Below are 13,933 nucleotides of genomic sequence, written 5' to 3'. Positions count from 1 at the left end.
TATAATATTGAGAAAGTGAGTGGTATAAGGGATATAATATTTTTATTTGTTTTATATAAAAGTGGAGTTATAAGGATTCAAGATATGTGGGAGTTATAAGGATGGATGATTTTTTTTTTTTGTTTAAAGGGGTTTATTTATCATGGACTCCTCATATTATGGAGTAATATTTAAGGTTCATTGACATGAACAAAGTGAAGGCTTGAAATATTGTTATTAGGAAGGGGTGTTTTTTTTCTAACAAGAGTTAAGCTGTAAGCTCTTTGAAGCCTTATTATTGTATTTCAATTTAAAGTAGTAGCTACAAGAATAGTACCATAATAAAATAAAAAAATTCCTCCATGCTTTAGACCTGTCTTGAAATGGAATAAGGGGGTCTACAAACATTTGTCAATGTACAATTTCTTAATGTGTGATATATTTAAATTTGTCAAATTGATCAAGGGGTAAATTGAAGGATAAATCATTAAAATGTACAAAGTGTGAAGTAAAAAATTCAAGACATTATCATCGTTAAAAATATTGTCATCACACTTTGGGGTGCATTATAAATAGTACTTTACACCCTAAGGTTCCATAATAATCAAGTGAGAAAATACAAGCAAGTGTGTTAAGTCCAAAATGGGTAAATGAGGAAAATGTATACAAAATGCATCTCGTGAAATTAAAGAATTGTAAGAGTGCAATCATGACTTGCACAATAAAATTAAAATCATTGAGTGGAAATTAGGGGAAAATCAAAAAATCATTGTGGCTAACAGACTAGCATCTGCAAATGATCTTCAAAAGGAAATACATATGAAAGAACATTTGATTGATGTATTCCAAATAAAGTTGAGGAAAAAGCAAGATCTACTTGATGATATGATTGATGCAAGGTATACAACAAAGATAGATGTAGTTTGTGACACAGAAGATCCCATCCAAATGGTGAATGCAATTTGTGAAATAGATGATCTCATCTAACAGGTCGATGAATGTTGTGACATACTGGAGCTACTAGAGAAAATCAATGCAACAATTTGTACGAAAGACCTAATTCAAAAGTTTATGCAACATGTGATAGAACTGAAATGATGGAAAAAGTCAATATAACTCGTGATAATCAAGACTTAATACAAGTGATTGATGCACAATGTGATACAATTGACTTAATGGAATCAATGAATCACGCACAAAATATCAATAACAACAAAAGTTATGGAAGAAGAAAAAGAACAAGAAAATGTTCTTTCCAAGATGGTTATCAGACCTTGTGAATAAATCTCATTCAACAAATATCAACACGGATTGGGATACACCAAGGGAAATAGTTTTCATATTGTGATTACTCCAAACTAGTTCATTTTGTGAGTGCAAGTTTCCTTGAAGAAGTTTAGAATTTTGTTAAAATGTGTTAGCATTGTAAAAGAGATGGTCACATGGAGAGTCAGTGTTTTGATCTTTATCATTTTATTCATTGTGGGAAGACTAATCATCTATCAAAGAAATGTCAAAATCAAAAGAAATCTAAGAAAAAAATCCATTATGATTGGATAAATCCCTGGAAATGGAGTCAAGAAGTAAAATACTTGCATAAATCTTACAATATGGTCAAGACATACATAAATATTAAGCTTCCTAAAGAAATGAACAAAGAAAAAAAAATAAATCAGTAATTACAAAGAAATATGGTACTCTCCACACCTTAAATGGGGGAGCATATTGATAATAGAAACCCTTTGACACCTTTCAGGAGGGGAGTAAATTGATAAATTGATGAATTGAATATGGTTAGTGGTAAACCATAAACCACCACATCATTCAAAGAAAATTGGTTAGTGGTAAACTTTAAAACACCAATTTCCATAAAATATGGTCAATAGTTAACCAAAAAAACCACCACCTACAGAATCCAAAGCCCCAACTTGGATCATTTCCAAAATTAACTATTGAAAAACTTCTCTCCTTGCACCTGATGAGGGGGGAACACCAGATATCAAGATTCAAGTGTTAAAGTCTTATCAACATTCAGTCAGCAAATTAAGAATTCCAGCATAGAAACTGGTCTCCTCAACCAAATAGCATTTCAAATATTCCAAAAAAAAATTCAGACGTAGCAACTAATCACTAACAAAATTTCAAATATTGGAAGATTTTTAGACATATCTTTATAGAAACTTAGTTCAACAATTTTAGATTGAAAATAATAAATATTATTGGTTCAATTATCTAGAATTGTGATCGAGGGGGGGAATGTTAGACTATGAGTCCTTAGACAATCACAAAGACCCGAACCGTGAGTTTTAGACCTTATCTTTATGAGGTGTCATAATGATACATTGAGTTGTTAGTGTGATCTTGATCTAGATATAAAAGATCTATAAGGCCCATTGATGTATTATAAATTCATATTTTGGAGATTAATACAATAAAATGGACATGCATTAATCCTTTTCCACCATTATCTTTTCTTGTCTCTCACCATGTTAATTCTTAACAACACTAAATCAAATGAAAAGAGTATGGAGGGCCACGACTGCATGGGAACATAAAAATGGTTGATATGATTTAACAATAATTAAAATAAAAATGGCAGAGAAATATAACCTAAGTCCAAAAGAGAATGCATGTGCATAAAATAAGGATGTTTTCCTTATGAAGGGAATTCGACATGAGGTAGTGAGAATGGGCACTCAGGGATGGAAATAAGAACTCCTAGAGCCCCAGTGCTGAGAACATCCATATCTAGCCTAGTTGGGAACTATAGAGGTGGTGTCACATCCCAAGGGAATGCAAGGGTAGATAATGGTGTACATTTCTTGGGTGTTTGATGATGAGGGATGTGAGCCTGGAGGATGGAGGTTTCCAGATTTTGGAATGAGGGCTTGGAGGGTACCTGGAGACCCTGGAGAGTAGCAGAAGCTCTTGTATCCTCAAGAATCTTAGACGTCCATGTCCAACAAAGTAAGATTCCCTGGAGGTGGTGGCTTGTCTCGAGGGATTGCAGATGGGTGAAAGCATGGAGCTAGGTGAAATCATGGAGTTGTGTTACACTCTTTGGAGAGAGAGGGTGCATTTGGGTAAAAAACATGATGGCTCAATCAAGCCATTTATGCACTTGATTGAGCCTTTTTTAAGTGCTCATTCGATAAAATCTATAAAAAAAAACTTGGTCGGGCATTAAATCTAACTCTCAATCGAACTCCTATGTAACCCCGAGCTAGGAGCTCAAACGGGCCCTAAAGCTCCTTCGAGACTTAAAGCTAGAAAATTTAAAATTTATGTAAATGTCAATAATGATTTGCAAAATTTAAAATTTTAAGTACTCAATAGTTTAAAATAATAATAATTATTATTATTAATTACATTTGAATAGATAATTAAAAATGGTGTGGATTAATTTCTCATTACATTTATAGCATTTTAGTGTATAAATTTTGTACCCTAGCGAACTCCAAGCAAAATTTGTCTTTATGTGGCAGAGTTGATCATGTTGGATTCGGGAAGGAACCCTCTATCCAATGGCATTTGATTTTGACATTTTTGAATTCATATGATATTTTTTTATCTAATTTATTTTAAACATAATGCTTGAAAGTTTTTTGAACGGTTTTAGTGAGGTTGAATAAAAAATCAATATCACAAAATATACACAATGAAAAAAAATTACCACTATCTTCGTTTACGAGTCCTCTTCAAAAGGGTACTCGTAGCTTTTCAATTTATTTAAATAGGTGAAAAAACCCTACGTGAACACATGTCTGCAAAATACAATTGAAATATTACTTTGCCCACTTTGAAATATAATAAAAAATATAATTTTGCATTAAAAAATAAATTTTAAATATGAAAAGCTTAGCTCTCTCCATGTAGACTATCCTTGCTTCTCTCTCTTTCTCTCTCTCTCTCTCTCTCTCTCTATATATATATATATATATATATATATATATATTACACATTTTAGACTAAGTTATGCTATGTGAACACATGCATACCTCTTAAGATGTGTGAAAATTTGCAAGGAAAAGCATTTCATTTAATGGAAAATTGTTATATTATACGCCACTAAATATTTTTGCAAAAAATATCGTTAGGACAACAACATAATTCTCAATAAATTGTATTTTTACTTCGAATGAAAATTCACAATTCTTATATGAATTTTGAGGACTTCAATTCGATAAAAGAGGAAAACCTCGAAATTTCATCGCCGCATTTGGCCCAAAAGTGTAACCCATTGCCATGCTTTCACCCAGATGTAGAGAAGGGTGTGCACTGCTTGGGTGCAGGTTGATGGGGGTGTGATCTTGTAGGTTGGAGGTTGTTTCAGTTTTGTACCTTGTTCAGTTGATGGTACTAGACACGTATATAGATTTTGGGGAGATCTTTCCCATGGAGTCAAAGCACGAACTCGAGGGTGACCCATTGTTGAGAGTATATGAACAGTTTGGTTTATGGCTGAGAGGAATGTTAAATGTTTATAGCTAGTTGACCATGTAACATATAAGTGCCTTTATAACATTCATTTAACTTTTGCTGCAATTTTTATGAACCCTTTTTGTGCATTGCATGAATTTTAATTTTTGTATGTGAATTATAATTTATTGTGTGTAAAAATTAAATTGCTAGGAATTTTCATTAAAATGCATTTATACATGCATATCACCATGATGGAAATAAAAAGAATGGAAAATACCTAGGGGACAAGATACAATGGTAATTGGCAGAAAATTATGCCTTCGTCGAAGGCTGGAGGCATTGTTGAATTAATAAATTAAATAGGAAACCATCAATACTTTGGTTACAGAAGGTCATTAGGCATAAATATACCTATCTATAAGTGGATAAAGTGGCCCATCTGGTGGGCTCCAGTATTGCAACAATGATGCTGCAACTCTTGGGACTCCCTTCTTTACTTTTATCAACCCGTAGTTCGTAACAAACTTGGAAGCGATGGTGCTGTAGGCACAAGTACTAGCTCTTGCCGCAGGCTGTCACTTGATCAGCTGGCACAAGTCCGCCAGGAGCTTAAGCCAACTTCTATGAGCTCTTAGAAGAAGCTTTTAACTGTGATGGATGAAAGCTAACTCAAAGGAGGCTAATCTACTTGCAGAAAGAAGCTGAAAGCTGAAAGGAAATGCAAACCCTAGCTTTACCGACTAACCTTACTAGTGCAAGAAAAGAGATAAAAACTGCCAAAAGGGATGCCATTAACTCTTGGAACGGTGAAATTCATGTGACTAAGCTACTTCTGAAGTAAAATCTGGAAAAAACATCTTTTTGTATTTTTGAGTAATCTTGCAGAATTATTATGCATGTGCTTTAATTGTTTTTGGCTGTGCAGAGGTTGATTGGCGAAAGGAAATGGAGCGGGAACTTGCAGGAGGTTGGGAAGGTGAGAAGAGGGCCTAAGGGGTCCCTAGCACCCTTCTAGAGAGTTTTACAGCAATCAGATCTCGAGAAACTGCTCACGTGATCTTCTACAGGTAGTGTGCAGGGGTTCTACAGGAAGAGCTGAGAGAGGATTTTTGAGGGTTGTGGAGGAGAACCGGTGGGAAAGTGTTAATGGAGGATGGATGAGGATGTGAAGAGGTCTAAGACCTAGTAAATGAGGCTAATGAGTGATGGAGATGGTTGGATTTGTTCATGGATGGAGGGAGCAATGTGCACAAAAATGTAGAAATTAGGTCAAATTGGAAAAGTGTGGCAACTGAAGGGAAGGAATCCAGAATTTAGGGCTGGAGCAGGCTGTGTGATGAAGAAAGGATAGGCAAGGATGTATTACAGGTGATTTGCACACTATTTCTCAAAACTGATTAAAGAAAGACTATAAAAATCAGAGATCTATCTACTTTGACCTAATCTGACCTAAAAACCAGAAACATGATGAACACCAAGTTATGAACAGGAAATTATGCAAGATAACTATGGAAACCTAAGCAAGAACAGATCTAAATATGCAAGCACAACTGGTATCAACTTTTCCAACTAAAAACCTAACACTACCAATTGCATTGAAAGGAAAAACAGTGTTTTTGTGGCAGCAAGTATGCCTTGGTCTCAGCTCATGGTCCCAAGGAGGTAGAGATGAGATCAAGGGTTTCTTGGTGGCCTCTTTGCAGATCTTTCCTGTTATCAAACTGTCAAATCAACCTGAAGCATGGAAAGCTATTTTAATCATCAAAAACAACCTAAGTAACAAGGCAAGATATTAACCTAAATAGCAGAAATTATTCTATGAATGCAAAGAAAACACATAATAGTACACAAAGGAGGTACTAGCACTTGGGTTGGGCCCAACCCCAAGAGATAAAACCTCCTAAGAAAAGCTCAGAGCTGGTGCAAAGTGAAATTTATCTCCATTACTCAAAAAATAACCATGTCACAAAAATGTTTACAGCAAAAGCTCGAAAATGAGCTGAAAGGCAAAGCAACACCAAAGTGTGAAAAACCACTGTTCAAGAGCTAAACTACCAAGGCTTGAAGCCTTCCTACTTATGCACCACGAGGACCTCCAATAGCCTTCCTTAACTTGAGGGGCTTGGCTGCTCAAAACTGCAAGTAAACAGCCACTTCACAAAAGCTACTCGGCTACCCTTGGAAATCATCTTTGGTGGGCTGTTGAACTCTGATCTGATGGTGGAGAACTCGAGGAAGGGGCCATTTAGTGCAGGAGACACCCTTCCTACTAATCCTCAGCCTCGTTCCCTCGTATTTGGCTGTCAATTGGGTCATAAATTCTTGACCTTGGTCCAAAAGATGTCCAAAAATCTGCAATGAGCACATATTAGACTTCATGGTCAAGTGACTATTTTCATTCATTCAATTAACATAAATATATTCAAAAGCATGCATAAACTATGAAGAATGGTGGATTAATTGAGAATAATAGGAAAAATGAGCCCAATAAGTTACCCATTTTTGGGGCTCATCATCACCCCCCTGCTAAATGTGTTGCTATTCCTTTGAGCAACTAATCAAGCTCATCATCTTTGATTGCTTTGACTGCCTCTCTAACATCCCAAGCTTTCGAGGTGATGTCCTCTTCCCGGCCATGAAACCCTACTTTTCTCTCTACTTCCTCCCATTTCCTGTGCTCTTCTTCTTCTTTGACCCCTTCCAGTCGTCCCAAAAGCAATGGAGGACTGAACTTTAGGCCGATCCAATTGGCCTGCAGAGTTTGCATTGATTGTTTATAAAGTGGTGCCCTTGCTAAAGCCTCCCTCATCCTTGTTGGGGAGTGGTACTCTCTGATTTTCAGACTGTGGGAAAATGTGTTCCATCTCCTTGTGCAAGCATAAATGTAGTTATCACCCAACAATCTCTCTATGTCCTCAGAGTGAGCAATGGACTGAGCTTGCTTTTCAATGTAGTCTGGGAGAACCTGCGGGTTGTTGGCAAGGTGCTAATGGGCATACAGTAAAGCTGAGGGATCTTCTGGTTCTGCTCTGATCATGAGTGGCTCACTTAACTCCCTGTTCATAACATTCCGAATCTCTGTTGCCCTCTTTTATTCATGGTTTAACCAAGAGGCCATGGCCATGAGTTTCACATCTCCCAATGTAGCAATGGGGTCCCACAGATTCATGTTTGGAAGGGCCGAGTTGTGTAAATAGAATTCTGATAACTTGGCCTTATCTTCTGCTGAGCTCCTGTCACACAAGTCCATAAACTAATGGTCATTCTAAAATGGAATGGTGCCCCTTTGGGCCAATGTGTTAATTTGAAATTGCAACCATTGATCTTTAAGATATAAGGCATATGACTTAGCAGGTTTCCTACATTGTAAGGCTTCTACTGCCCAGCTGGTCATGCAGGCCATCTGGGTGTCTTTTTCTTGCAACTGTTGTTTTAAACCCTGTATCTTTTCTATTGCCTGAGACTCCTGTTCTTGCAGTAGTTTTGTGATCATCTCCACATTAGCTTGTAGCTCATCCTCCTCTGTTGTTTCTTAGTTGTGTCTTTGTCTGCTGGAGGTCCTTCTTGCTGTTGTTGCCCTCCCAAAATGGACAGCCTACCTTCCTTGTGGACTTCCTGTAGCTGCAACTATTTTTTCAGCAGCTCATTCTCCTCCTGCAGCCGGGTTCTTTTGCAGCTTTCTACATGCCTTACCATGGCTAGTTCTCCTCTCAATTCTTTTAACTTCTCCTCCATGTGGCCTATGTCCTCAATTCCCTTAGATTTGGAAATTTTCATCCATGTGTGTGTTCTGATCCTCTCTTGTTCCAATGCAAAGAAGAGTGGCACAACAAATTTTTGTGGGATGATTTTCCCACCCTCTAACAGATTGTAATATGAGCCCAAGCTAGGCTGAGGGGTAGGTTCAGGTATTTCTTCAGTTTTTCTCTCCCCTTGTGATTGTTTAGCTACTTTCTCCTCCAATTTCTCAGTCTCTTTTAACTTGGCTAGAGTTTCCTGTAGAGATGTTGCAGCTTCCTGTAGAACTGCCTTTGAGTCCATCGACTTAATTTTCCCTTTTCGTGTAGAGGTTTTTGGGCTTCCTCTTTCATAGGTGATGGATATCTTAGAAGGAGATTCTTCCTTCTATTTAATGGGTGAGTCCTCAATGACAATCGGTTCCTTGGACGGTCGCTGAGGTTTGCCTGCCTTGATCCTTGTGCTTCTCCTTGCTTTAAAGTACATGGAGGTTTGCCTCTTTCTCTTTCCTTTTTGTTTTGTAGGTGTGCTTAAGGCAGCAAGCACAGTTGCTGCCTCCCTTGCCAACATCTCAGGTGATTTCTCCTCTTGTTGTTCTCTTTCCTTACTTCCTGTAGAAATCCCTATGTCCAATGTTTCTGTCTGTGTTGCTGATATCTCAAGGTGTGTCTTTTCCTGTGGTAGCCTTCATTTGGGCTTTCTCGGCCTTTTCCTTTCTACTCTACATCCTCTTTTCCCTTGGTGTTTTTGTTGTTGTTTCTTCCTCTGTTTTAGGCTCAACAATCTGGCCCATTTCCCCTTTTTCTTTCTGTTCTTTCTATGCTTGAATGTCCTATGTTCCTTCATCATTGTTTTTCTCACCTTCTTCAGTGCGTTCTTCCTCCTCACTGCTGGATGGGGTGATGTTTTCGGCCAAAGTTCTAATGTTGTCATCCCTGGACATGTTTCTGAAGATTTCCCAAGATATGGGGACAGTGTAGGTGTGCAAAGCATCTTCCACCAATAGTTTGATGAGCCCATGATGGGCCAACTGATCTGGGATCCCTTCATTTAACTTTGTACCACATTCAATTAGGGACTGAAGAAGGAAATATGGGATGCTCAGCTTCTTGGCTGGAGGCAAGTCAATCCCATGCCTTAATTCACACAAAAACCTGAAATGATATCCATAGATGATGCTAAACCTCCCTTCACATGTGATATACTTCATAATTTGAAAACTAACTTCACTCTAGAGAGGAGGCAAGTTGGTTCTTCTAACCCCGTTTTTATCTTCTACAAGATGCTCCGTGGGCAGAAAAAATGACTTCTTAGCAATTTGGCCCAATGATCTCTCTTCTTTGCTCCAAGGGAGCCCCAATGGTAGACCAGTAACTCCACTGATGAGCTCAGGGGTGAGTTCTAGGGTCAAACCCCTAAAACTAACTGTGGCATGTGTTTTTGACTGTGGTCTCAGGGACATTAAAAACTCCTCAGTTATCTCCTCATCATGACCCTAAATTTTGTCAAAGAAGGATATCCAATTTGCTCGAGTGAAAAGGTCCACCACCTCAAGATGCTCGTGCAGTTTGCTAGAGTCAGAGGGCTCCTTCCTTATGAATCCTCCTGGCATGGTGTGAGTGCTCTTTCTATGTTTTAACTAGAAAAGGAAATACTCAAGCAATCAAACAGTCAATTTGAAACAAAGGATAGCTAAATTCGGTTTCTTCTGAACCCAAGAAGGAATTTCTCATGTATTAAATATCAACTAGCAACAATTTCCTTGGTTTAAGACTGTTGTCACCCAGAATTTTACTGTCTGCTTATGAAAAGGAAAATTTTGTTTTTACAGAATAGAGCATAGGGACACAGGTTCTCTTCTCAGCATGCAGATAGATATGTAAATTCAATTTTTCACACACACAGGCTAGTTTCTATGACTGCATGTATCCTCCGTGCACGAGAATTTAAAAGGAAACATGGAGGAGATTTCGGATGCAGAAAAACTGGGCAAACTTAGTGAAATATGTAGGCAAATTTCACGTTTTTCAATACACAGGTAGACTCTTTCCTTTTGTTTTTCAAACTGATTCCATTCAATTCACCACCTTACACAAACAGCTTATGCACAGAGAAGGGTTTTTTCGAGCCTACCTCATTTGGAGCTTCAAATTCAATGAAAATTCCAGGTTTCTTTTCCCCACAGAGCTGTTCCGCCCTTCCTGTAGAACCCTTCCTGTAGAAAGCTCCCAGTTCCTGTAGAATGAAACTGTGCTTCCGATAGAGGCCGATGCGCGGGAGATTTTAGAAGACAGGCAGAAAAAATGGTGGAGGACGACTGGTAATTGTTTTTGGAAGTGGTGGAGGCGTACTCCAGTCGAGGACATTGTGAGTGCAGAGTGAACAGAAGGTGGTGCATGTTTCAACCAGGCATCTTTTAATTGCGGCGTGATTCGTGGTGAGGGGATGAGGTAGCCTAACCGGACCGTTGATCCGACGTCACATCCATAATGTTTCTGTGTGTTTCTGACCACCATCACCTCCTCTCTGTCGTTATCCGCGGCCACCACTACCAATCCCAACGATTTCTCCCTGGATGGACACTCCACACGTGCTGGCTGCACATCTCATTGGCCATTTTGAATGTAACGGGGCTCGTTTTGATCCCACGAGGATAGGTAACTGGCCGAGGGTGGCCAGTTGACTAGCCACCGATTCCACTCAATCCGAACCATTCCCATAGGCATGTAGCTTTTTAAACTACGATTTATGCAATTGACGAATGATTTTAGGCACTTACCTGCATGGTCATGGTTGGTTATGCAGATTTCAGGTTTTGGAACCCATTCCTTCATTTGTTGTTGCTACATGCACGGGTTTTGGAACCCATTCCTTCGTTTGATGTTGTTGCATGCACATTGCATGCTTGGCTTTGGCTGCTGCTAATATTCTTACGTTCAAAAAGAGCTCTTTGCATGTCTCCTTTGCCATTCTTGGTTGTCCCTGTCTCCAGAGGGATTAGCTGCTACAGGGTTCCTGTAGGATGTCCTGTAGCTGCTTCTCCTCCTAGAATGCAAGCTAGAATGAGCAAGGCTACACTACTGATGAGGGTCTTGGCTGATGAGGTGTCTAGATGGAGGGTGACAGGTATGGTGAGTGAGAAACTGCTGCTTGATTTGTCATCAAAAAGTTTTTTTCTGGCAGTATGAAGAAAACAGGATTCTGTGTGTGACTGTGCAGGCATATATAAAAAAAGGGTGCAATGGAGGTGTTCAGAGATAGAAGAAGGCAACATATGGCGATGAATGGAAACAAGGATGTGGACAGGTCTCATAGGCAGATTCCCAACTTTCGGATTCCCTTCTGAGATCAATTTTGCTCGTCTGTGGGTTCTACAGGATCTTCCTGTAGAAGACATAGAACTTCCTGTAGAAGACACAAACTTCCTGTAGAAGGTGAAATCTTGGCCCGAATGAGATCAAATCTTAGGGAAGGGTAGTGGCCATGGAGGAATTGATCATGAGGGATGCATGTAGCCTGGTGCTAACCTCTGTCTTTGTCTTGTGCGATCCTCCTAACCTGCAATGTCCTTCCTGCAACCTACAATTTGTTCAACAGAAGTCAAGTTTTTTTTTGTGTGTTTTTTTTCTATTTTTTTTAGACAACCGGGGTGCCTCCAAGAGGTTTTCACCTTCACTGCCTGCCCTGGGCGCCTCCAAGAGGTTTTCACCCAAGGATCTTTTATTCTTTTTCTGTTTTTTTTTTTTTGGTGCTCAACATGTGGGTGGGGTGGAGACAGGGGCCTGCTCCACTACCAGCACTGATTTATCTAGAGTTTCAATGAACTCCTGCTTAGAAAGGGGCTTCCTGTAGATCTTCAATCGATGCCCATTGACGAGCATGGGGATGGCTTCTTCATCAATGGTCCTGATAAGGACTGAACCATTGTTGTTACATTTCTCCACTGTATATGGTCCCAGCCATCTTGTCCTCAGCTTCCCTTTGAAATCCTTGTATCTTGAATCATATAACAACACCCAATCTCCTGGCTGAAATTGCTTCTCTTTAAGGTGCTGGTCATGCCATATTTTTCTTTGAAGTTGGACCACCTCTGAGTGGAGGAGGGCTTGCATTCTTTATTCATCTAGTCCATTCAGCTGAAGTAGTCTTTCCTATTGTGCATGGCTGAGATCTAGGTCCAGCTGAGCTACCAACCTCAATGTGTTGTATTCAAATTCTATGGACAGCAAAGCCTTCTTCCCGTAGACCAGCTCATAAGGTGTGAAACCTGTTGTAGTTTTCCAAGTAGTGTTGTAGGCCCAGGTGGCCTCAACCAAGCGATCTGCCCAATCTTTTCTGCTGTTGCTCACCACTTTAGTCAAAATCTCTTCCAAAGCCCTGTTAGTGACTTCCACCTACCCATTTGCTTGTAGATGATAAGGGGTGGAAGTTCTGTGCTTAATCTTGTGATGAGCAAGCAGGTCTTCAATCAGGTTAGAGGTAAACTAGCTTCCTTGATCTGTGACTAATTCTCTTGGGTAGCCAAACTTATAGAAGATATTTTCCCTCAAAAACTCAGCCACTTTTTCTTCTATTGCTGCCTTGATTTCCTTTGTTTCTGCCCACTTTGTTAGGTAGTCCGTGCACACAATGATGTAAGACTTTTGTTTTGAAGGAGGGTTGATAGGACCCACAAAGTCCATGCCCCACTTCTCAAATGGCTCGAAAGTCACCTGAGGTTGGAGGGGCATTTCATCCCTTGGAGTCGGTTTCCCCATCCTTTGGCATCGGTCACATTGGCTGATGCATCTTCTGACATCTTGATGAAGAGTGGGACAATAGTAGCCTGCCTGTAGAATTTTGAAAGCAGTTCTTTTTGCTGAAAAGTGGCCTCCATAGGGTCCATCACGACAGGTTAGGAGGATGTCAAAAACTTCCTCCTCCCTGACACAACGCCTCAAAATCTGATATGGGCCAAGTTTGAACAGGTTGCCCCCAATCCAAGTGAATGGGGCACTTTTCCTCACGATCTTGCTCTTCTCTTTTGAGGATAGGTGTGGCAGGAATTGTGTTGAAACCAAGTAATTTGCTATATCAGCAAACCATGGAGAGAGTACTGAAATAGCAAACAGGTGTTCATCTGGCAGTTGATCATCCACCACCCCTTCTTCACCTGCAGGCAAATCTAGTCTAGACAGAAAATCAACAACAACATTTTCCTTACCTGGTTTATCAACAATGGTTAATTCAAATTGCTACAATAAAAGTAACCATATAATGATATGAGCATTTACATCAGGTTTATTCATCAAATACCTAATTGCAGCATGATCAATGTGTACGAATGTTTGATAACTGGTGACGTAGTGCCTGAACTTGTTTAGGGAATGGATTACAGCTAAGATCTATTTCTCGGTTACAGTATAGTTTAATTCTGCCTTGGATAGGCTTTTACTGAAAAAATATATGGCATACGGTAGCTTCTCTTCAACTTGTCCTAAGGCTGCCCCTATGGCTTCTTTCGAGGCATTTGTGTGGATGTGGAAAGGTAGGGCCCAGTTTGGACCTCTCAAGATTGGGATAGTTACCAGCTTATCTTTCAACACATCCAGAGCCTCTTGACAGTTATCAGTCCATATAAACTCGACATCTTTCCCCAAAAGACCAAACAATGGAGAGGCTAGCTTACTGAAATATTTAATGAACCTTCTATAATATCCTGCTAAGCCTAAAAAACTCCGAACATCTCTTACATTTTTAGGAGGTGGTGTTAGAGCCTAGATTTGTCTCAGGCTGAAAAGACAAGGTTCTAGGT

This window comes from Pinus tabuliformis, chromosome 3_1 (assembly GCF_031772625.1).
Source record: "Pinus tabuliformis cultivar Carrire ecotype Pingquan chromosome 3_1, CPIR1, whole genome shotgun sequence".
NCBI lineage: Eukaryota > Viridiplantae > Streptophyta > Pinopsida > Pinales > Pinaceae > Pinus > Pinus tabuliformis.
Note: the sequence above shows the minus strand (reverse complement) of the source record.